This window comes from Pseudophryne corroboree, chromosome 7 (genome assembly GCF_028390025.1).
Source record: "Pseudophryne corroboree isolate aPseCor3 chromosome 7, aPseCor3.hap2, whole genome shotgun sequence".
Taxonomy (NCBI): Eukaryota; Metazoa; Chordata; class Amphibia; order Anura; family Myobatrachidae; genus Pseudophryne; species Pseudophryne corroboree.
The window spans coordinates 42,879,384-42,906,093 of record NC_086450.1 but is presented as its reverse complement, the minus strand read 5'-3'; the positions used below and the strand labels follow the sequence as shown (position 1 = coordinate 42,906,093).

The following is a 26,710-nucleotide window of genomic DNA, read 5'->3' as shown; positions in this document are numbered from 1 at the left end:
AAGTGCGGCCCATAGGCTACAACAAGCTTACGCCATCTTCTGATGGCGGTAGCCAAGCTTGTGAATGCTTCACAATCCGGATATTGGTAAATCTCACACCATCGCGTTCCCTATAGAAACCTATGGGGGTTGCAGCTGCAGTCGGAAATGGAGGGATCGCAGCATATATTGGAGATATCCGCTGCAGTCCCTCAGTCATACATTAGGGTGATAGTAAATATTGGCGGTTACCCCCACGAAGAACGTGTGTTTTCCTGGGAATAAGCCGCAAATATTTAATGCGAATGGTCCCCAAAGTAAAGAGGCAAACCGACACTGCTGCTATTTACTAACATATAAAAAGCAGGGATAGACTAGGAAAGTATATAGCAATATACACGCATAATACAATGGAATAAAAGTTGAGTGATAGGGTGATATCGTGTAGATGAGAGTGATACATGTCGGCAGACAGACACTGTTTGGAGTACATGTATGGTGTGTAAGAGATCTTGTTAGGATGTAACAGAACCTTCCCACCGGAGTGTTGGATTTTTTTGTGCTTCTTATATTGTGTAGAGGATTCATTGTAGTGTGTGCTGTCTCTTCTATACAATCCTACAGCGGGTCACAGAGCAATCTAAGCCACATGAGGATTCATAAAATAAACTAGCCTCCAATGACTATTCCCCTCTGTCAAGAGTATAGACACTAGAGGAAGGATTAGGGTGGGGCTGTGGGACACACACAAACGCCATTGGGCTGAGGTAAGGGACGGTGAGGATTAGGCGTGGGAGTGGTGGGCGATGGGTAAAAAGCTTATCAAAATCAGTGGGGATTCTGAACATCGCGATACGATACCAACTCTTGACAGGTGACATTGTGACGAGATAATCGTTATTCACTACACCCGTCAGCGGCTTTAATGTTATGACTGATCGGCAATAAAATAAGTGTCGATCTGTGTTTGGTATATATATATATATATATATATATATATATATATACATACACACATACATACATACATATAAATACACACATACATATATATACATCTCCTATATATTTGCCTTAATCTGTGACTCTGTGCTCGTAACGCTGGGCGGAGTCACAGAGCTGGGCGGAGTCAACTGCATCTGCTGCAGAGAGCTACCCCATACCCAGTGCCAGCAGCAGTCAGGTGCAAGTCCCTACCTTACAGTATAGGAGGTGAGGATGGCCACTAGCTGCCGGCTGCTGTGCCTGTCCTCCCCCCACCCCCCAATCACCTCTGACAGCGGGCTGTGTGCTTTGCAGTGCGGATCCCGAAAAGGGGGCGGAGCTACGGCGTCACGAGGGGGCGGAGCTACACGGAATAGAGGGGCGGAGCTACACGGGACCAGACAGCTGAACAGTGGTGGAATCAGCATTGCAGTGACGGCCAGCCAGACTTGGTAAGTGGAGGGTGAGAGAGAAATGTGTGTGCGTGTGTGTATATAGTGTGTGTGTGTGTGTGTGTGTGTGTGTGTGTGTGTGTGTGTGTGTGTGTGTGTGTATATATGGTGGGGTGTGTGTGTTTGTGTATATGTGTGAATTGTGTGTGTGTGAGGTATGTCTGTGTGTGCGCACTTTATGGACGCCACTGCTGAGGGGGCCATTACATGCAAGGACGCTACTAATATAGGGGGGGCATTACGTATAAGGACGCTACTACTATAGGGGGGGCATTACGTATAAGGACGCTACTATTACTGTTGGGGGGCATTACATATAACTGCTACTACTACTGGGGGGCATTATGTATAAGGACGGTGCTACTACTACTGGGAGGGCATTACATGTAAGGATGCTACGACTACTGGGGGGCATTATGTATAAGGACGGTACTACTACTGGGGGCACATTATGTATAAGGATGCTACTACTACAGGGGTGGCATTACGTATAAGGACGCTACTATTACTGTTGGGGGCATTACATATAACTGCTACTACTACTGGGGGGCATTACGTATAAGGACGCTACTACTACGGGTGGGGCATTACGTATAAGGATGCTACTATTACTGTTGTGGGGCATTACATATAACTGCTACTACTACTGGGGGGGCATTATGTATAAGGACACTACTACTATTGGGGGGGCATTATGTATTAGGACGCTACTACTACTGGGGGGGCATTATGTATAAGGATGCTACTACTACTGGGGGGGCATTATGTATAAGGATGCTACTACTACTGGGGGGGCATTATGTATAAGGACACTACTATTACTGTTGGGGAGCATTGCATATAACTGCTACTACTACTGGGGGGGCATTATGTATAAGGACACTACTACTATTGGGGGGGCATTACGTATATGGACGCTACTACTACGGGTGGGGCATTACGTATACGGACGCTACTACTACGGGTGGGGCATTACGTATAAGATTAATAAGATTGTGCTACATTGTGGCGTAATTTTAAATGGGCGTACTATTGTGTGGCCATGCCCCTTAGTTGTGAGACCACACCACTTTTCCCGATGCACAACAAAGGAATATGGGAGGGCGCAAAATTCATAGTTTGCAGGGGGGCGCCGAACACCCTAGCACCGGCCCTGGCCACCAGTAGCAAAAGTACACCACAGCCACTGACACTATCTGCAGGGAGGGGAACAGCGCTGATATGGAGGGTACTTGCAGGCAGCGAGTCGCCGCCCGCAGCTCCTCTCCCACCTACACACCATACCTGCCGCCTGACACCCACACCCCAGGGAGAGGGCGCTAGCTCAGGCACCGCTAGATCAGCATCTGCAGCATACAGACAAGGGCTGCCATGCTCAGCGGCAAACGGTGCGGAGCATGTGCAGCGGGACAGCGCCAGGACGGGACACGCACTAATCAATATTGCTGCTGGGCCGGAGCTCCCTCCGTCTGCAGCCTAAGGACGCGCGCCGCACATCTCCAGGGAAACACCATGCCTGCCCGCCCACAGGGCTCCGGACGCTTACCTATGCTCCGCGATCACAGCAGCTGACGCTGCCATGCAGGATGGAGGAATGACGCCCGTCAGACGGGGCGGACAGTGTGCGGCGGAACGGGGCCAGGAAGGAATGCTGACCACGACCCATTGCTGCTGGGTCTGAGCTCCCTCCCTCTGCAGTCACCATCTCACAGCAGCAGCCTGGAGGTTAGTGGCCACCACGACCCGCACATCCTTACCTCACACATACCTCACATATACTTCACATATACCTCACATACCTCACACATGAGAGCAAAGGTACACACACTGTGACATCACACCTGTAGCCCACCCCTATATCTGCTAAGTACTCCCCGTCACTATGCCCTGTCACCCTCATCCTGCTCTCTAACTGCCTGTCTGTGTACTGGCCTTCACCCCTCTTACACCATCACCAACCCTCACTAACTACCACAGAGACTATGTGCACTGATATCTGCCCCTCCACCACCTGCAGCGCCCCTGGACCCCTCCCCATCCCCCGCACCTGCCCCTCCACCACCCGTGGCACCCCCACCCACTGCGCCTTCGGACCCCCTACCCCACCCGCAGTGTCTTCCAAACCCCTCCCCCATCTACAGCAGCCCCTCCCCCATCCGCCACACCCCGCATCTGGCTCTCCCCCGCCCGCTGCACCTTTGGATCCCCTACCCCACCCACGCAGCAGGTCCTTCCCAATCCGCATCGCCTACACCATTCGCAACAGCACCGCACCCGCCACTCCCCCACCCACGTTACCCCCGCATCCACCCCTCCCTCACCCACTGCGCCCCCTGGACACCTCCCCCATCCACTGCACACCCGCACCCACCCCTTCCCCATCTGCAGCGCCTTCGGAACCCCTCCTCCATCCGCAACAGCCCTGCAGCTGCCATCCCCCACCTGCGACACCCCTGCTCCTACCCCACCCACAGCGCCTTCATACCCCCTCCCCCATCCGCGGTCCCCACTCCCCAAACCCCTTCCTGTTGCAAGGGACTACGCCCCCTTCACCATCGGACGCCCTATCATTGTGCAATATTCAAACACTAACAAAACTAGGAATGCAGGTAATACTCCATATATTGAACCCCAGAAAGGCGTGCAGGGGTTAAGGGGGCGTAGCCCCTTCCGACGGTGTGAAGAGCGCCCGTAGGGCGCGATGAAGCACCTAGTACATATATATATATATATACACACATATATATATATATATATATATATATACACACACATATACACACACACACACACACATATATATTGCATTAGAGTGATTTTGGGGTAACGTTATGGTGCCGATAATGAATAGTACGTGGGTTTTCCGAGATCTCCTCTAACGTTTGATATACACGGATCAGAAAAACAAGAAAAACACAACAGACAATGCAAACTGCTCAACTGCCTGCTGGTTGGGTGGCTGATCGCTGGGGGAATACTCCAGAATGATCGCGGAGTGAACACCTAGAATATTCGTGTGTCTCACCTTCTAGAATGTGCCGGTAGATTCCCATGTTCAAACATTGGGGCAGATGTACTAACCTGGAGAAGGCATAAGGAAGTGATAAAGCAGTGATAAGTGCAAGGTGAAAAAACCACCAGCCAATCGGCTCCTAACCGTCAATTTACATATTGGAGCTGATTTGCTGGCGCGTTTATCACCTTGCATTTATCACTGGTTTATCACTTCCTTATGTCTTCTCCAGGTTAATACATCTGTCCCATTATGGCTAACTGCCTCATCAATTGAGGGTATTTATTAATCTCAACAACTAGAGACCATTTGAAAGAACTTCCTCCATTTTTGAATTCCGCATCAAGGTTCAAATATCCTTGGCAACTAAACAAGTTTTTTTTTTTTTTTTGTTGGGTTGTGTAATATATAAGGGTTCAATATGAAATACCTACAACCAAAATCCTGATGGTCAAAATATAGACAACAATATCCCGACAAGGTCAAAATACCGACATTTAAAATACAGACAGGTCAAAAAGTTGACGCAGGTCTTTCATTATTTTTTTTTGGGGGGTGCGTATGTCGTGATAGCTCGACATGGACACCGTATAAGTGTACCGCGTCCCCTCGCTGCACTCGCCATGCTTCGGGCACGGTGACTCGCTGCGCTCGGCACACTATTATATTCCCCCTCCAGGTCCACTGGGATGGTGAAGTATGAACAAGTCAGTTTCAATGGAAAAATTATGAAAAACTCATGTGGACTTTTTGACCTGTCGACATTTTAAATGTCGGTATTTTGACCATCGGTCAATGGTTGTCTGTATTTTGACCATCAGGATTTTGATTGTAGGTAAATTGACTGCATCCCATATATAATATATACTGTATACATAATGACATCCTAGTACTTATTCTGCCCAGCTCACCATCTTCCCTCTCCCCGGTAACATCCAAACTACAAACACGCTGCATTCCTGTGTAATGGGTGCGTGCATGCCTCACTCAGATAGCCTCCGCTCAGTACATCTCCTCTATTTGTGATTCAGGAGAGTTTAAAAGGGAACAAATCCCCGCTATGTGCCAAAATCCTGAGACGCCTGAAACTCGAATTCCTCTGGACTTTCATTAATCCTTTGGCATGTTTATAAGTCCCTTCTTGTGAGCATCCCTAGTGAATAATATAGGGCAGGAACCGGCAACTGGCGGACCGCGGTCCATCTCCGGACCGCAAAGGACAGAACAGCGGACCGGTTCACTCTAATTATAAATACTTTACTACTGGCAGGATACTGGCAGGGGGAGGAAGCTCACACTGTAATGATGCAGAGAGGCAAGAGCGTCCATCTTCCTTCCCCTGCAGAGCGTGCTGACGCAGCGTCCCACGTGAGCGGGCTGACGCGGTGTCCCACGTGAGCGGGCTGACGCGACGTCTCTTGTGAGCGGGCTGACGCGGCGTCACGGGACTGATGGAGGCTGAGGCGCTGACTGGATCCCGCGCACCGCACCACAGCATGGAGGACCCCCGAATGGACCCAGTCCCCGCACCCAGGGGACTCGCCCTCTCAAGAGGAAACCCAGCTACCAGGCGGCGGAGCCGGGAGGCACTTTTTAGTGCGTCTGCGGGTTGCAGCCTGCCCGTCCCCACGTACGCGATAAAATAAAAGCTTGTTATTATTTACATTCCAGATATTTGATTTTGTGTTTTTTTTGGACCTCGATCAAAATAATTAGATCACATCCGGACTCCATTAAAAATTACTTGCCTACCCCTGATATAGGGGATAAAAAGTGCACGTCTATACACACAGCAAAAATAATAAAAAATAATAATTCTAAAAAGAATACTACCACCAAACAGATCACACACACATTGTTGGTAAGCTCTCAATGATGGATTTAATCATAGATATTACTGATAATTTCATAATTAAAAGTAAAATTATCTACCAATAATCTCAGGAGCAGCTAGTTCATTGAGCTATGATACTTCTGGGGTCCCCATGCTATACATGGCTTAACTCTGACTAATTGGGCACAATAATTAAGGGGTGCCCAAAACAACTGAATAGCAACAAAGGGGCAATCATTAATTATCGCGCTCTCTCAAACAATTGAATTGCCCCCATCAAAAGCCTAAAACATAAAAGGCAACACAAGATGTCCGAAATATTACTCAGGTTAAGAGCTCTTTTTTTTGCTGACAGAGGAAAAGAATTTTGATTTGTGATCTAGTATTTCGTATCAGGGCTCGTTAAACCATCAGTGTTTGTTGAATGAAAACAATATTGGCGATTCTGTTACCAAAGCACGGTATTGTCACTTTTACCAAATGTATGTAGCTGTACAGCTGTATCCCCAGGATTTCCCCATCTTGCAATAAAATTGTGAAAATCTACAGTTAATTCTGGAAGGTGAATTTAGCAATTTTCTATGCACACACGGGGGGGGGGGGGGGGGGGGGGGCTGGGGGGCGGGGGTGGAGGGATTGAATTTCAGACGAAGTGTGTGAATTGCATTTGTTGCGGTGCTTTAACGCTGGCAAAGAGCACGTTTCGCACCCAAATCCTGAATGCGCACGGAACAGTTTTGTGCGAGATTAGGTTGCTGTAAAATGTGGCTGAAACGTCCCCCGTAATTGTATTCGCCCCATAATATCGGCTCATGAATGGTGATTCCGTTACAGACTTTGAAAGCAGGCAGATTTACCAAGGTTAAACTTACACAAGATCGCACTTAAGCTATTTTAATAATATTTTATATGGGGTGTATTGTGGGCTCTTAGGACCAGAGTCTGGCCTGCAATGTGAACAATTCTGCATCTAAGTTCGCAATCACTTCAGCCACACTCGCATAAAACGCCCATAAGACAGACTATCCCCGTACGCCTGAATAGCCACCGGACAGTTTCTGCCCCGGAAAGCCAAAGCACATGTCCAGTAAAGTTTTGATACCGTGCTTACCAACCGCACTGCGCCTCTGTGTGCACACACGGTCATGCACTGTATGACTTTATAGCTACTAAGATGATTGCACAGTATCTTAAAGAAAACTAATGCAGGAATATCGGCACTGCATGCCAGGCAGAATCGGGCCCTTAACTGCATACTATGTACATTATTTTTTTATCAAACAGGTTTACATTGACATTTAAGGGCCCTGCCCGCCTGCCGATACGGCCGACGGACGCCCCGCCGGCGGCAGGGGAGTGAAGTTTCAGTTCATGCTAATATGGACAATATTGTCCATATTGGCTTGCATGCATAAACGAGCCGGCACCAACGATGAACGAACGCAGGGCCACACATCATTCATCGTTGGTGCCTGCCCACTGAAGGATATGTACGAGAACGTTCATATCTTTCAGTGTAATCGGCCAGTATGTATGGCCCATCTCCTTAGTGATGCTCTAGTCTAGTATATTGTTGTCTCCTGTTTCAATGACACCGGTTTTCCCATTCAGACTTACTTTGCCTGGAACATCGACAAGTTCTGACGGCCAATGTGTCTGTATGGATTTAGTGTATTAAAAGAAAAATTATTACACCAACTCCCCTCCAAAAATTTTTACAAAAATAAAACCTGCAATAAAAATAAAGGAAGACTAACAGAATAAAAATCTCTCAGAAATATAGGAGTCTAGTAGAAATACAGGTGATGGAAACAGAGTTTCACAACTGGTTATATCCTCCGCGGCTTTCCAGCAGATAAGAACATTGAATGACAATTATCCAATTATTACTGCCAGTATTAAGCAGCACTGCCCACACCTTCCACATTGCTATGCCGTTGTCTCGCACAATTAAAATCCCTCTCTGAGGTGACTGAATTCCAACATTGAATTGGCTTGCACTGTTTGAAACGTCTTCAGAGAATATAAGTAACAATAAAATAAAATGCTGCTATTGCGGTTTGTCCCTGACAGTTACACGCTGTTCCAGTTCCAAGCTCAGACTTTAGCAGACAATTAGTAGCACTCCCTCACACACGCAACTCAGCACTTCCCGACGCCGCAGCACACCACGTCAGCTCTCAGAGGCACTTGTTCCTCCCTCAGCACTACCCATGCCATCTGCGCCCCTTGTTCTGTCTCCAAGTCCTGTCAGCGATGCTGCGCGCTCCTCCTTATCTTGTGTACAGGACCATCAAGAGTCAAACTGCCTATTCTATTGCTGGGAACGACCGATATATCGATGACCTGTCGGCCAGTGTGTACCAACTATATGTCTGTGAACGCAGTCGCTCACAGACATATTGCGACGGCCCTGCAGCACACACGATGACCACTATATCTACAGACATATTGGTACATTGGTGTGTGTATGGGTGGTCAGCCGGCCACTCGTACACATGCTGCAGCAGCCGCCGGGGATTGACGGCTGAACTGGGCAGGTGCATGTAAGTGCCCGCCCAGTTTGTGATGTCAGTCACGACGGATCGGGCAGTGTGTATGCACTACAGATATATCTGCTGATCAATTGATCTGCAGATATATCTACCAGTGTGTACCCAGCTTAACTGCAACTTAACCTAGACCCGTGTCTTTGTCGGGATACGGTCATTAGGTCGACCACTATTGGTCAACATGCATTAGATCGACATGGCCACTAGGTCGACATGTACTAGGTCGACATGGAAAAAGGTCGACATGTAAAAAGGTCGACATGCATTTCTCACATTTTCTTTTTATTTTTTAAACGTCTTCATACATTACGATCCACGTAGACTACAATACGGAACGGTAACCTGTGCCAAGCGCAGCGAGGAACCTTGCCCGAAGCATGGCGAGCGAAGCGTGCCAATGCGAGGGAACACGGTGCACTGATTGGGGTTCCCGGTCACTCTACGGAGAACACGACACCAAATAAATAACAAAACAACTCATGTTGACCTTCTGACCTTGCTCGCGTCGACCTAATGACTGTCGACCTATTTCAGGTGTCGACCTAGTCACTGTCTACCAATAGTGGTCGACCTAATGACCCATATCCGTCTTTGGGGGATATCCAATTAGCCCCGGTAATTTACCGGGGCTAATTGTCCCACCAGGGACTAGCTAATTAGCCCCAATAAGCCGGCGCGTGTCGCGTCTTATTGGGGATTTTGTTTCACATGCGATCAATCTGGATAGCCTAAAAAAAAAAAACAACAAAAAAAATAAAAAAAATGGGTGAAACATCGGGAAAAAAAAGTCAGAAAAATGTCCGAAAACGGACGTTTTTCGGACCCTATGTTTTACCGGGAATAATTGGATATCCCCCTTTGTCTACATGCTTATTTTATTATTGGAAGCGGAGTTATACTATATTGTACTTTTTTGTCAAGGTAAATTATGCAAATGCCTTCTACGGCGCTATGGAAACTTAGTGGCACCTTAAAAATGAATAAAAAGTAAAAATAAATGACAGTTAATAATGAATCCCAGAGAACTCCACTGAATGATAAGGCAAGCAAATGTTATAGGTGACATGGACACAATGCACACTGGGTCTGATTCATGTTTGTAAGTAAAGTAAAAGAGCAAGCAACTGGGCAAAGCCATATTGCACTGCAGGTGATGTAGATGTCACACAGGCAGAGAGACTTAGATTTGGGTGGGTCTGCCTACTCTAATACCTCTCCCCTTGACTCTATACCCTCACAAATTAGTAAAGCTCTGTCTACTGTGCTCATCCCAACCTTAACGAAAATCTGTAATCTCTCCCTGTCTACTGGTATCTTTCCTTCTCTATACAAGCATGCAGTGATTACTCCCATTCTGAAAAAACAAAACTCTGACCCGAACTCTCTCTCTAACTACCGTCCCATCTCTCAGCTCCCATGCCCCTCCAAGCTACTGGAGAGACTTGCCTACACTCGCCTCACACACTTTCTTAACTCACACAGCCTACTGGACCCACTTCAGTCAGGATTTCGTGCCCAACACTCCAGAGACAGCACTGACTAAGGTAGTGAATGATTTGGTCACTGCTAAATCTAAAGGACATTACTCTCTACTTATTCTCCTTGATCTCTCTGCTGCTTTTGACACTGTTGACCACTCTCTTCTCATACAAACACTACAATCCCTAGGTATTAAGGACACAGCCCTTTCTTAGTTCTCATCCTACCTATCTAATCGCTTCTTCAGTGTTCGTTTCTCTGATTCCACCTCTTCTTCACTACCTCTCTCAGTTGGAGTACCGCAGGGCTCAGTCCTAGGTCCTCTGCTTTTCTCTATCTATACCACATCTCTTGGCAAACTAATCAACTCTTTCGGATTTCAGTACCATCTGTATGCGGATAATACTCAAATCTACCTATCCTCCCCTGATTTGTCACCATCTGTATTGGGCCGTGTCACTGAATGCCTTTCTGCCATTTCATCATGGATGACATCTCGCCACCTCAAACTTAATATTTCCAAAACAGAATTAATTATATTTCCACCGGCCAATAGTAGTTTCCAACCTGATATCTCTATCACTGTTGAGAACTCGGCAATCACCCCTACCCCACAAGCTCGCTGCCTAGGTGTCATTCTTAACTCTGAACTGTCCTTTGTTACCCACATTCAATCTGTCTCAAGATCATGTTACATACATCTAAGAAACATATCCAAAATACGCCCTTATCTTACACAAGACACAGCAAAAACTCTAATCCATGCTCTCATAATCTCCCGCATTGATTATTGTAATCGTCTCCTGACCGGTCTTCCCAAACATAGGCTCTCACCACTACAATCCATTTTGAATGCAGCTGCGAGGCTAATCTTCCTTGCCAGACGTTCATCGTCTGCAGATCCGCTCTGTCAGTCCCTCCATTGGTTACCGGTATTCTACCGTATTAAATATAAAATAAGAATTTACTTACCGATAATTCTATTTCTCGTAGTCCGTAGTGGATGCTGGGGACTCCGTCAGGACCATGGGGATTAGCGGCTCCGCAGGAGACAGGGCACAAAAATAAAAGCTTTAGGACTAGGTGGTGTGCACTGGCTCCTCCCCCTATGACCCTCCTCCAAGCCTCAGTTAGGATACTGTGCCCGGACGAGCGTACACAATAAGGAAGGATTTTGAATCCCGGGTAAGACTCATACCAGCCACACCAATCACACTGTACAACTTGTGATCTGAACCCAGTTAACAGCATGATAACAGAGGAGCCTCTGAAAAGATGGCTCACAACAATAATAACCCGATTTTTGTAACAATAACTATGTACAAGTATTGCAGACAATCCGCACTTGGGATGGGCGCCCAGCATCCACTACAGACTACGAGAAATAGAATTATCGGTAAGTAAATTCTTATTTTCTCTGACGTCCTAAGTGGATGCTGGGGACTCCGTCAGGACCATGGGGATTATACCAAAGCTCCCAAACGGGCGGGAGAGTGCGGATGACTCTGCAGCACCGAATGAGAGAACTCCAGGTCCTCCTCAGCCAGGGTATCAAATTTGTAGAATTTTGCAAACGTGTTTGCCCCTGACCAAGTAGCAGCTCGGCAGAGTTGTAAAGCCGAGACCCCTCGGGCAGCCGCCCAAGATGAGCCCACCTTCCTTGTGGAATGGGCATTTACAGATTTTGGCTGTGGCAGGCCTGCCACAGAATGTGCAAGCTGAATTGTACTACAAATCCAACGAGCAATCGTCTGCTTAGAAGCAGGAGCACCCAGCTTGTTGGGTGCATACAGGATAAACAGCGAGTCAGTTTTCCTGACTCCAGCCGTCCTGGAAACATATATGTTTTCAGGGCCCTGACAACGTCTAGCAACTTGGAGTCCTCCAAGTCCCTAGTAGCCGCAGGCACCACAATAGGTTGGTTCAGGTGAAACGCTGACACCACCTTAGGGGGAAACTGGGGACGAGTCCGCAGTTCTGCCCTGTCCGAATGGAAAATCAGATATGGGCTTTTGTGAGACAAAGCCGCCAATTCTGACACTCGCCTGGCCGAGGCCAGGGCCAACAGCATGGTCACTTTCCATGTGAGATATTTCAAATCCACAGATTTGAGCGGTTCAAACCAATGTGATTTGAGGAATCCCAGAACTACGTTGAGATCCCACGGTGCCACTGGAGGCACAAAAGGGGGTTATATATGCAGTACTCCCTTGACGAATGTCTGGACTTCAGGAACTGAAGCCAATTCTTTCTGGAAGAAAATCGACAGGGCCGAAATTTGAACCTTAATGGACCCCAATTTGAGGCCCATAGACACTCCTGTTTGCAGGAAATGCAGGAATCGACCGAGTTGAAATTCCTCCGTGGGGGCCTTCCTGGCCTCACACCACACAACATATTTTCGCCAAATGCGGTGATAATGTTGTGCGGTCACCTCCTTCCTGGCTTTGACCAGGGTAGGTATGACTTCTTCCGGAATGCCTTTTTCCCTTAGAATCCGGCGTTCAACCGCCATGCCGTCAAACGCAGCCGCGGTAAGTCTTGGAACAGACAGGGTCCTTGCTGAAGCAATTCCCTTCTTAGCGGCAGAGGCCATGGGTCCTCTGTGAGCATCTCTTGAAATTCCGGGAACCAAGTCCTTCTTGGCCAATCCGGAGCCACAAGTATAGTTCTTACTCCTCTCCGTCTTATAATTCTCAGTACCTTGGGTATGAGAGGCAGAGGAGGGAACACATACACTGACTGGTACACCCACGGTGTTACCAGAGCGTCCACAGCTATTGCCTGAGGGTCCCTTGACCTGGCGCAATACCTGTCCAGTTTTTTGTTGAGGCGGGACGCCATCATGTCCACCTTTGGTCTTTCCCAACGGTTCACAATCATGTGGAAGACTTCCGGATGAAGTCCCCACTCTCCCGGGTGGAGATCGTGAACACTGCTGACAGTGCTATCACATGATTTTCCGCCCAGCGGAAAATCCTTGCAGCTTCTGCCATTGCCCTCCTGCTTCTTGTGCCGCCCTGTCTGTTTACGTGGGCGACTGCCGTGATGTTGTCCGACTGGATCAGCACCGGTTGACCTTGAAGCAGAGGTCTTGCTAGGCTTAGAGCATTGTAAATTGCCCTTAACTCCAGTATGTTTATGTGAAGTGAAGTCTCCAGACTTGACCACACTCCCTGGAAATTTTTTCCCTGTGTGACTGCTCCCCAGCCCCTCAGGCTGGCATCCGTGGTCACCAGGACCCAGTCCTGAATGCCGAATCTGCGGCCCTCTAGTAGATGAGCACTCTGCAGCCACCACAGAAGAGACACCCTTGTCCTTGGAGACAGGGTTATCCGCTGATGCATCTGAAGATGCGATCCGGACCATTTGTCCAGCAGATCCCACTGAAAAGTTCTTGCGTGAAATCTGCCGAATGGAATCGCTTCGTAGGAAGCCACCATTTTTCCCAGGACCCTTGTGCAATAATGCACTGACACTTTTCCTGGTTTTAGGAGGTTCCTGACTAGCTCGGATAACTCCCTGGCTTTCTCCTCCGGGAGAAACACCTTTTTCTGGACTGTGTCCAGAATCATCCCTAGGAACAGCAGACGTGTCGTCGGGATCAGCTGCGATTTTGGAATATTTAGAATCCACTCGTGCTGTTGTAGCAGTATCCAAGATAGTGCTACTCCGACCTCCAACTGTTCCCTGGACTTTGCCCTTATCAGGAGATCGTCCAAGTAAGGGATAATTAAGACGCCTTTTCTTCGAAGAAGAATCATCATTTCGGCCATTACCTTGGTAAAGACCCGGGGTGCCGTGGACAATCCAAACGGCAGCGTCTGAAACTGATAGTGACAGTTCTGTACTACGAACCTGAGGTACCCTTGGTGAGAAGGGCAAATTTGGACATGGAGGAAAGCATCCTTGATGTCCAGGGACACCATATAGTCCCCTTCTTCCAGGTTCGCTATCTCTGCTCTGAGTGACTCCATCTTGAATTTGAACCTTTGTATGTAAGTGTTCAAAGATTTCAGATTTAAAATAGGTCTCACCGAGCCGTCTGGCTTCGGTACCACAAATAGTGTGGAATAATACCCCTTTCCCTGTCGTAGGAGGGGTACTCTTATTATCACCTGCTGGGAATACAGCTTGTGAATTGCTTCCAATACTGCCTCCCTGTCGGAGGGAGACGTTGGTAAAGCAGACTTCAGGAACCTGCGAGGGGGAGACGTCTCGAATTCCAATCTGTACCCCTGGGATACTACCTGTAGGATCCAGGGGTCCACTTGCGAGTGAGCCCACTGCGCGCTGAAACTCTTGAGACGACCCCCCACCGTACCTGAGTCCGCTTGTAAGGCCCCAGCGTCATGCTGAGGCCTTGGCAGAAGCGGTGGAGGGCTTCTGTTCCTGGGAAGGGGCTGCCTGCTGCAGTCTTTTTCCCTTTCCTCTACCCCGGGGCAGATATGACTGGCCTTTTGCCTGCTTGCCCTTATGGGGACGAAAGGACTGAGGCTGAAAAGACGGTGTCTTTTTCTGCTGAGAGGTGACTTGGGATTTTCCAGCTGTTGCCGTGGCCACCAGGTCCGATAGACCGACCCCAAATAACTCCTCCCCTTTATACGGCAATACTTCCATGTGCCGTTTTTGCATCACCTGACCACTGTCGTGTCCATAAACATCTTCTGGCAGAAATGGACATCGCACTTACTCTTGATGCCAGAGTGCAAATATCCCTCTGTGCATCACGCATATATAGAAATGCATCCTTTAAATGCTCTATAGTCAATAAAATACTGTCCCTGTCAAGGGTATCAATATTTTCAGTCAGAGATTCCGACCAAACCCCCCCAGCACTGCACATCTATGCTGGGGCGATGCTGGTCGCAGTATAACATCAGTATGTGTGTATATACTTTTTAGAGTATTTTCCAGCCTCCTATCAGCTGGATCTTTGAGGGCGGCCGTATCAGGAGACGGTAACGCCACTTGTTTTGATAAGCGTGTGAGCGCCTTATCTACCCTAGGGGGTGTTTCCCAGCGCGCCCTAACCTCTGGCGGGAAAGGGTATAATGCCAATAACTTCTTTGAAATTAGCACTTCCTATCGGGGGTAACCCACGCTTCATCACACACTTCAATCAATTTATCTGATTCAGGAAAAAATAAGATTTTACTTACCGATAAATCTATTTCTCATAGTCCGTAGTGGATGCTGGGACTCCGTCAGGACCATGCTGGGACTCCGTCAGGACCATGGGGAATAGCGGCTCCGCAGGAGACAGGGCACAAAATTTAAAAGTTTGACCACTAGGTGGTGTGTACTGGCTCCTCCCCCTATGACCCTCCTCCAAGCCTCAGTTAGGATACTGTGCCCGGACGAGCGTACACAATAAGGAAGGATTTTGAATCCCGGGTAAGACTCATACCAGCCACACCAATCACACCGTACAACTTGTGATCTGAACCCAGTTAACAGTATGATAACGTAGGAGCCTCTGAAAAGATGGCTCACAACAATAAACAACCCGATTTTTTTGTAACAATAACTATGTACAAGTATTGCAGACAATCCGCACTTGGGATGGGCGCCCAGCATCCACTACGGACTATGAGAAATAGATTTATCGGTAAGTAAAATCTTATTTTCTCTGACGTCCTAGTGGATGCTGGGACTCCGTCAGGACCATGGGGATTATACCAAAGCTCCCAAACGGGCGGGAGAGTGCGGATGACTCTGCAGCACCGAATGAGAGAACTCCAGGTCCTCCTTAGCCAGGGTATCAAATTTGTAGAATTTTACAAACGTGTTCTCCCCTGACCACGTAGCTGCTCGGCAGAGTTGTAATGCCGAGACCCCTCGGGCAGCCGCCCAAGATGAGCCCACCTTCCTTGTGGAGTGGGCATTGACAGATTTAGGCTGTGGCAGGCCTGCCACAGAATGTGCCAGTTGAATTGTGCTACAAATCCAACGAGCAATCGTCTGCTTAGAAGCAGGAGCACCCATCTTGTTGGGTGCATATAGTATAAACAGCGAGTCAGATTTTCTGACTCCAGCCGTCCTTGAAATATATATTTTCAATGCTCTGACAACGTCCAGCAACTTGGAATCCTCCAAATCGCTAGTAGCCGCAGGCACCACAATAGGCTGGTTCAGGTGAAACGCTGATACCACCTTAGGCAGAAAATGAGGACGCGTCCTCAATTCTGCCCTGTCCGAATGGAAAATCAGATATGGGCTTTTATACGACAAAGCCGCCAATTCTGACACTCTCCTGGCTGAAGCCAGAGCCAGTAGCATGGTTACTTTCCATGTAAGATATTTCAAATCTACCGATTTGAGTGGCTCAAACCAATGGGATTTGAGAAAATCCAAAACTACATTGAGATCCCACGGTGCCACTGGGGGCACAACCGGGGGCTGTATATGTAGTACTCCTTTTACAAAAGTCTGGACTTCAGGAACTGAAGCCAATTCATTCTGGAAGAAAATCGACAGGGCCGAAATTTGAACCTTAATGGACCCTAATTTGAGGCCCATAGATAATCCTGTTTGCAGGAAATGTAGGAATCGACCCAGTTGAAATTCCTCTGTCGGGGCCTTCCTGGCCTCACACCATGCAACATATTTTCTCCAAATGCGGTGATAATGTTGTGCAGTCACCTCCTTCCTGGCTTTGAACAGGGTAGGGATGACCTCTTCCGGAATGCCTTTTTCCTTTAGGATCCGGCGTTCAACCGCCATGCCGTCAAACGCAGCCGCGGTAAGTTTTGGAATAGACACGGTCCCTGCTGAAGCAGATCCCTTCTTAGAGGTAGAGGCCACGGATCTTCCGTGAGCATCTCCTGAAGTTCCGGGTACCAAGTCCTTCTTGGCCAGTCCGGAGCCACTAGTATCGTTCTTACTCCCCTTTGCCGTATAATTTTCAGTACCTTGGGTATGAGAGGCAGAGGAGGGAACACATACACTGACTGGTACACCCATGGTGTTACCAGAGCATCCACAGCTATTGCCTGAGGATCTCTTGACCTAGCGCAATACCTGTCCAGTTTTTTGTTGAGGCGGGACGCCATCATGTCCACCATTGGTCTTTCCCAATGGACCACAATCATGTGGAAGACTTCTGGATGAAGTCCCCACTCTCCCGGGTGAAGATCGTGTCTGCTGAGGAAGTCTGCTTCCCAGTTGTCCACTCCCGGAATGAACACTGCCGACAGTGCTATCACATGATTTTCCGCCCAGCGAAGAATCCTTGCAGCTTCTGCCATTGCCCTCCTGCTTCTTGTGCCGCCCTGTCTGTTTACGTGGGCGACTGCCGTGATGTTGTCCGACTGGATCAACACCGGCTGACCCTGAAGCAGAGGGGTTTTGCCAGGCTTAGAGCATTGTAGATTGCTCTTAGTTCCAGTATATTTATGTGAAGAGACGTTTCCAGGCTTGACCACACGCACTGGAAGTTTCTTCCTTGTGTGACCGCTCCCCAGCCTCTCAGGCTGGCATCCGTGGTCACTAGGACCCAGTTCTGTATGCCGAATCTGCGGCCCTCCAACAGATGAGCACTCTGCAACCACCATAGCAGAGAGACCCTTGTCCTTGTCGACAATTTTATCCGCTGATGCATCTGCAGATGCGATCCGGACCATTTGTCTAGCAGATCCCACTGAAAAATTTGTGCATGGAATCTGCCGAATGGAATCGCTTCGTAAGAAGCCACCATTTTTCCCAGGACTCTTGTGCATTGATGCACAGACACTGTCCCTGGTTTTAGGAGGTTCCTGACTAGTTCGGATATCTCCCTGGCTTTCTCCTCTGGAAGAAATACCTTTTTCTGAACAGTGTCCAGAATCATCCCTAGGAACAGCAGACGTGTCGTCGGGATCAGTTGGGATTTTGGAAAATTCAGAATCCACCCGTGCTGTTGGAGCACTACTTGAGTTAGTGCTACTCCGACCTCCAGCTGTTCTCTGGATCTTGCCCTTATCAGGAGATCGTCCAAGTAAGGGATAATTAATACGCCTTCTCTTCGAAGAAGGATCATCATTTCGGCCATCACCTTGGTAAAGACCCTGGGTGCCGTGGACAATCCAAACGGCAGCGTCTGAAACGGATAATGACAGTTTTGTACCACGAACCTGAGGAACCCTTGGTGTGAAGGGCAAATTGGGACATGAAGGTAAGCATCCTTGATGTCCAAGGACACCATAAAATCCCCTTCTTCCAGATTCGCTATCACTGCTCTGAGTGACTCCATCTTGAACTTGAATTTTTGTATGTACAGGTTCAGAGATTTCAGATTTAAAATAGGTCTTACCGAGCCGTCCGGCTTCGGTACCACAAATAGCGTGGAGTAATACCCCTTTCCCTGTTGTAGAAGGGGTACCTTGACTATCACCTGCTGAGAATACAGCTTGTGAATGGCTTCCAATACCGTCGCCCTGTCGGAGGGAGACGTTGGCAAAGCAGACTTTAGGAACCGGCGAGGGGGAGACTTCTCGAATTCCAACCTGTAACCCTGAGATACTACCTGCAGGATCCAGGGGTCCACCTGCGAGTGAGCCCACTGTGCGCTGAAATTCTTGAGGCGACCCCCCCCCGCCCCTGAGTCCGCTTGTAAGGTCCCAGCGTCATGCTGAGGCCTTTGCAGAAGCCGGGGAGGACTTCTGCTCCTGGGAAGGGGCTGCTTGGTGCAGTCTCTTACCCTTTCCTTTGTCTCGGGGCAAATATGAATGTCCTTTTGCTCGCTTGTTCTTATAGGAACGAAAGGACTGCGGCTGAAAAGACTGCGTCTTTTTCTGTTGGGAGGGGACTTGAGGTAAAAAGGTGGACTTCCCGGCTGTTGCCGTGGCTACCAAATCCGATAGACCGACCCCAAATAATTCCTCCCCTTTATACGGTAATACTTCCATATGCCGTTTGGAATCCGCATCGCCTGACCACTGTCGTGTCCATAGACTTCTTCTGGCAGATATGGACATCGCACTTACTCTTGATGCCAGAGTGCAGATATCTCTCTGTGCATCTCGCATATAAAGGAATGCATCCTTTAATTGCTCTATAGTCAATAAAATACTGTCCCTATCCAGGGTATCAATATTTTCAGTCAGGGACTCCGACCAAGCCACCCCAGCACTGCACATCCAGGCTGAGGCGATTGCTGGTCGCAGTATAACACCAGTATGTGTTTATATACTTTTTAGAGTATTTTCCAGCCTCCTATCAGCTGGATCCTTGAGGGCGGCCGTATCAGGAGACGGTAACGCCACTTGTTTGGATAAACGTGTGAGCGCCTTGTCCACCCTAGGGGGTGTTTCCCAGCGCGCCCTAACCTCTGGCGGGAAAGGGTATAATGCCAATAACTTCTTTGAAATTAGCAGTTTTTTATCAGGGGTAACCCACGCTTCATCACACACGTCATTCAATTCCTCTGATTCAGGAAAAACTACAGGTAGTTTTTTCAGACCCCACATAATACCCCTTTTTGTGGTACTTGCAGTATCAGAGATATGCAAAGCCTCCTTCATTGCCGTGATCATATAACGTGTGGCCCTACTGGAAAATACGTTCGTTTCTTCACCGTCGACACTAGATTCGGTGTCCGTGTCTGGGTCTGTGTCGACCGACTGAGGCAAAGGGCGTTTTACAGCCCCTGACGGTGTTTGAGACGCCTGTACAGGTGCTAATTGGTTTGTCGGCCGTCTCATGTCGTCAACCGACTTTTGCAGCGTGCTGACATTATCACGTAATTCCATAAACAAAGCCATCCATTCCGGTGTCGACTCCCTAGGGGGTGACATCACCATTACCGGCAATTGCTCCGCCTCCACACCAACATCGTCCTCATACATGTCGACACACACGTACCGACACACAGCAGACACACAGGGAATGCTCTGATAGAAGACAGGACCCCACTAGCCCTTTGGGGAGACAGAGGGAGAGTTTGCCAGCACACACCAAAGCGCTATAATTATATAGGAACAACCTTATATAAGTGTTGTTTCCTTATAGCTGCTTAAATATATATAATATCGCCAAAAAATGCCCCCCCTCTCTGTTTTTTACCCTGTTTCTGTGCAGTGCAGGGGAGAGCCTGGGAGCCTTCCTAGCAGCGGAGCTGTGTAGGAAAATGGCACTGTGTGCTGAGGAGATAGGCCCCGCCCCCTATTCCGGCGGGCTCTTCTCCCGGTTTTTCTGAGACCTGGCAGGGGTGATGTATTCTTTTTAGCCAGAAAGGTAATCTCATTGCTGCCCAGGGCGCCCCCCCCCAGCGCCCTGCACCCTCCGTGACCGCTGGTGTGAAGTGTGCCTGAGCGCAATGGCGCACAGCTGCAGTGCTGTGCGCTACCTCATGAAGACTGAAAAGCCTTCAGCCGCCGGTTTCTGGACCTCTTCTTACTTCGGCATCTGCAAGGGGGTCGGCGGCGCGGCTCCGGTGACCCATCCAGGCTGTACCTGTGATCGTCCCTCTGGAGCTAGTGTCCAGTAGCCTAAGAAGCAAATCCATCCTGCATGCAGGTGAGTTCACTCCTTCTCCCCTAGGTCCCTCGTTGCAGTGAGCCTGTTGCCAGCAGGACTCACTGAAAATAAGAAACCTATCAAAACGTTTACTCTAAGCAGCTCTTTATGAGAGCCACCTAGATTGCACCCTGCTCGGACGGGCACAAAAACCTAACTGAGGCTTGGAGGAGGGTCATAGGGGGAGGAGCCAGTACACACCACCTAGTGGTCAAACTTTTAAATTTTGTGCCCTGTCTCCTGCGGAGCCGCTATTCCCCATGGTCCTGACGGAGTCCCAGCATGGTCCTGACGGAGTCCCAGCATCCACTAGGACGTCAGAGAAACTACAGGTAGTTTTTTTCACACCCCACATAATACCCATTTTTTTTGGTACTTGTAGTATCAGAATATGTAACGCCTCCTTCATTGCCGTGATTATGTAACGTGTGGCCCTACTGGAAAATACGTTTGTTTCTTCACCGTCGACACTGGAGTCAGTGTCTGTGTCTATGTCGACCGACTGAGGTAATGGGCGTTTTAAAGCCCCTGACGGTGTTTGAGACGCCTGGACAGGTACTAATTGGTTTGCCGGCCGTCTCATATCGTCAACCGACCTTGTAGCGTGTTGACACTATCACGTAATTCCATAAATAAAGCCATCCATTCCGGTGTCGACTCCCTATGGGGTGACATCCCATTACAGGCAATTGCTCCGCCTCCACTAACATCGTCCTCATACCTGTCGACACACACGTACCGACACACAGCACACACACAGGGAATGCTCTGATAGAGGACAGGACCCCACTAGCCCTTTGGGGAGACAGAGGGAGAGTTTGCCAGCACACACCAAGGCGCTATAATTATACAGGGACAACCTTATAGTAAGTGTTTTCCCTTATAGCAGCTTAATATATATTTATATCGCCAAAATATGCCCCCCCTCTCTGTTTTAACCCTGTTTCTGTAGTGCAGTGCAGGGGAGAGCCTGGGAGCCTTCCCACCAGCGGATCTGTGTGGGAAAAATGGCGCTGTGTGCTGAGGAGATAGGCCCCGCCCCCTTCACGGCGGGCTCTTCTCCTGGTTTTTTCTGTAATCCTGGCAGGGGTTAAATACATCCATATAGCCCAGGGGCTATATGTGATGTATTTTTAGCCAGTAAAGGTAATTACATTGCTGCCCAGGGCGCCCCCCCCAGCGCCCTGCACCCTCAGTGACCGCGGTGTGAAGTGTGCTGAGAGCAATGCCGCACAGCTGCAGTGCTGTGCGCTACCTTAAGAAGACTGGGAAGTCTTCAGCCGCCGATTTCTGGACCTCTTCTCTCTTCAGCATCTGTAAGGGGGCCGGCGGCGCGGCTCCGGTGACCCATCCAGGCTGTACCTGTGATCGTCCCTCTGGAGCTAGTGTCCAGTAGCCCAAGAAGCCAATCCATCCTGCACGCAGGTGAGTTCACTTCTTCTCCCCTTAGTCCCTCGATGCAGTGAGCCTGTTGCCAGCAGGACTCACTGAAAATAAAAAACCTAACAAACTTTTATTCTAAGCAGCTCTTTAGGAGAGCCACCTAGATTGCACCCTTCTCGGCCGGGCACAAAAACCTAACTGAGGCTTGGAGGAGGGTCATAGGGGGAGGAGCCAGTGCACACCACCTAGTCCTAAAGCTTTTATTTTTGTGCCCTGTCTCCTGCGGAGCCGCTAATCCCCATGGTCCTGACGGAGTCCCCAGCATTCACTTAGGACGTCAGAGAAAATACTTTTACTCACATACAAGGCTATTAACCAAACTGCACCAACATACATCTCTTCACTCATCTCAAAATATCTCCCTACCCGACCTCTCCGCTCTGCACAAGATCTACGTCTCTCATCCACACGCATTACTTGTTCACACTCAAAATTACAGGACTTTATCCGGGCTTCACCCACTCTGTGGAATGCCCTCCCACGCACAGTAAGACTCGCCTCTAGTCTCCAAACCTTTAAATGTTCCCTGAAAACTCACCTCTTCAGACAAGCCTATCAAATTCCAGACCCACCCACATAACCTTCAGTGCTTCCCTATCTAATTACATCCTCTGTAGAGTATTCATAACATCACATATCTTGTCTTTCTTCAGTCTCACACCCTCCTGACACTTGGATAACTTTGTGGGGTATCATCATACAACCCATTAAGAACCTAGCAATCTGGTGGACCATTATGCAATAGGTAGCATCTATCCTTGTGTATCTATGCCTATTTCCCTATAGATTGTAAGCTTGCGAGCAGGGCCTTCCTACCTCTATGTCTGTCTGTTTTTACCCAGTTTTGTTCTATTACTGTTGTTCTAATTGTAAAGCGCAACGGAATATGCTGCGCTATATAAGAAACTGTTAATAAATAAAATTATTTCTGCGCAGGGCACATACTGGCTGCTTTTGCATGTAGCCCACGAACACCGGACAGGTTTAAATTTTACACTGCACTTTAGATTTCAGTTTGAATACACCCCACCCAAATCTACATATCTCTGCACATGTTACGTCTGCCCCTCCTGCAGGGCAGCATGGTTTTGCCCAGTTACTTGCTTTTTTGCTTTACTTACAAACATGAATCAGGCGTGTCACAAAAATCTACATGCTTATTTTATTTTTTGTGCTATCAGTGCCAAAGCATGTTTAAAACGTTAACTACTTTACTGCAGAGGACAAGTGGGACTCGTCCTCACATATATACCCAGAGTGTGGAGGACGGGCCCCACTCATACTGCACAACAATGGGTAGAGTGTCCCCCCAAATGAAATGACCTTGTGTCCACCAGTCCAGGCGACCAGTGGTGACTCCCTGCAGAGACCGCTGAATACGGAGATGACGTGGACATATATATATGTGCACCGGCAGCACTGTTACAAAAAAATAAAATATAATAATAATAATAGTGGTAGGAGGAGGACTTTACGTCCCATAGAAGATAAAAGATGGGAGTACCCTTGAACCTGCTATCTTGTCCTGAACCTTTTTCAGGTGTGAAAAACTAGTGTATTTTGCACTAAATAGCCCGTTTTTTTCTGCCCAAAAATTGAAAAGTTGAGGACCCTTTGTATTTTGCACTGCCGCATTCAGGTAAAAAACAAAATAAAGCTTATTGCGGATTTGGTCTAATTCAGGTCTGATCACTGCGCCACAATGCGCACATGCGTCATGACGGCTACAATGGGCATCGGCATTCAGCAACGGGATGGTGGAAAAGGATCAAGTAGCACGGGCGTACGCAAGGTGAAGAGGCGTTTGTGGATGGCTAATGACTGCTTACAGGGAGTGTCCGGAAATACGCAGGCGCGTCCAAGCATTTTCAGGGAGAGTATCTGACGTCAGCTCCGGCCCCGATCAGCAGGATCCAATCGCACTGGAGGAGTGAGTCCTGGGCTGCGCAGAGACTGCACACACTGATTTTGAGCAGCTCTGCTACACATAGGATCGCACACTTGCACAGCGAAAATACACTCCCCCTGTAGGCGGCGACTATCTGATCGCAGGACTGCAAAAAACGCAGCCCAGCGATCAGATCTGAATTAGGCCCTTGGTTTTAGCTAATTAAATCCCAAATAAGTGCCAGCCTTGGGGGATAACTGGATAGCCCCAGGGGAGGCAACTCGATGCTGTAAATTACAGCGGCTAATAGGATACTGCCCTAAGAGTTTAAACGGAGACTGGAAAAATGTGCAAAAACAGAAATACAGGCATTATCATTTTCAAGTGCACATTTCTTTGAGTAAAAACTTAACTTACACGGCTGCCGTTTGCAAAAACATATTAATGTTGAAACAAGAAATACACAAGTATTCCCTTATGAGACATTATGTGTGTGTGTGTGTGTGTGTGTGTGTGTGTGTGTGTGTGTGTGTGTGTGTGTGTTACAGCTATTTAACAATGCTGACTTCACTTCATAATTAATTTAAGCCATAGTCGAGGCCGAAACCAGCAGATTTTAAACGAAAAAACAGAGAAGATCTTAATGTCACAGTAGGATAAATCTGGAGTGGTGTCTTCACACGTCAGGCTAAATTTCCTAGGTGGCCCATTTCAAAGTCGCCGTGCCTTCCGCCGGTAGATTTAAAGGGCAAAACTATTAAACAAAACAGGTCTGATTTTTGAACTCCATATTATTGCTGCTTTAAATGGGCCATTCCACTGTCACGTACGGGACATTTGTACAAGTTTTAACATATCAGTTTTTGTGCAAACTTAATACGAGGAAGTCATTATAATAAGATGGGTGTAATATTAAAGATACACATCTATAGTTTTTTTGTTTTTTTCCAATGTCACATATTTGACATATTTGTTAATTTTCATGGAATGGCCCAAATCTACATGCTGAAACCGCCAAAGACACCAGCCTGACCTGCCGCTCCAAAGACTAGAAAGTGGATGGGAAGCATGAATGCAAGAAATGGAGGAGTAAGGGACCTCTGAGCAAAATAATGCCATGGAGTAAATTTAGTGTCCGCTTGTAAATGGTTTCCTATGTGTCTCTGCTCAATTCCCAGCTGTAGAAACGACTACTCCAAAATGGTTTGGTTTTGCTTACACTGACTAATACTTGCATTTGACAGCACAAACACGTGTCCAATACTCCCCCAGCTCGTAATAAAACAGCACTGCTGACAACGTGCAAAGAGTGGGTGGCTGTAAATAAAGAATAATCTCCTTTCTTTCTGATTCTGCTTATTTTCCTGCAGACATGCAAATCCTACATACAGCACATGCTTGTTGTATACTGTAGACTTTCATAAGTAAAGCTAGGGCGATCAGCAGGGAGTGGATTATATAGATGGTGTGAAAAGCGCAGGACACAGGACTGTAATGCTGACCATACACTAGAGCTATCTCGTATAAGAATATATTATTATCAGTCATAATCGTATGCACATGATTAGCGTCCTTTTAAATGCAATTCTTTTTTGCTTTTAGTGACTGCGTGCTTAGGTGAGGCATATGATCATACGATAGATCGTATGTAAAATAAAAACCAAATCGTGTGCCAGGGGGAATTGAAGGTAAATCAGCTGTAGAACTGGATCGTACTAATCTATGGCCAGCATAAGACGCCCGTTCAGACTGACAACAGTAAGATGTTTAGCCACTCAAGCAAATTCATTTAATTTATATAGACGGTTAGTTATATAGCGCACACATATTCCGCAGCGCTTTACAGAGATTTGGCCATTCACATCAGTCCCTGCCCCAGTGGAGCTTACAATGTATATTCCCTATCACATGTACACACAGACACAGTCACGCTAGGGTTAATTTTGTTGGGAGCCAATTAACCTACCAGTATATATTTGGATTGTGGGAGGAAACCGGAGTACCCGGAGGAAACCCAGGCAAGTACGGGGAGAATATACAAACTCCACACAGTTAGGGCCATGCTGGCAATCAACCCCATGACCTCAGTGCTGTGAGGCAGTAATGCTAACCATTACACCATCCGTACTGCCCATTAATTAATAAGTTAAAGGATGTTTTGTTTAAGGACTATGCGTGTGACCAAAGTGTGAAACAAATGACTACAGTATTTCACCCATAGTATACAGGGTAGGATTTTAATATTAAAAGTAGGTAACAAGCAATGCAAGTAAAAAAAATAATAATAGGATTTTAATACCTACCGGTAAATCCTTTTCTCTTAGTCCGTAGAGGATGCTGGGGATGCTTCAAGAACCATGGGGCATAGACGGGATCCGGAGACATGGGCACTTTAAGACTTTAAAAGGGGTGTGAACTGGCTCCTCCCTCTAAGCCCCTCCTCCAGACTCCAGTTATAGGAACTGTGCCCAGGGAGACGGACATTTCGAGGAAAGAAGTTATTGTTAAACCACGGTGAGCATTTTACCAGCTCACACCTGCAGTATGCCGCAGAACGTGGCCTTCAATAGAACACCAGCCGACGGCATG

At 47.9% G+C, this 26,710-nt stretch overlaps 1 protein-coding gene across 1 annotated transcript in view; it reads right to left on the bottom strand.

Moving 5' to 3' along the window:
* Positions 1 to 26,710, bottom strand: part of SLX9 (SLX9 ribosome biogenesis factor) — a 265,146-nt gene that overhangs the window by 25,158 nt on the left and 213,278 nt on the right. The gene's annotated exons all lie outside the window — the stretch shown is intronic.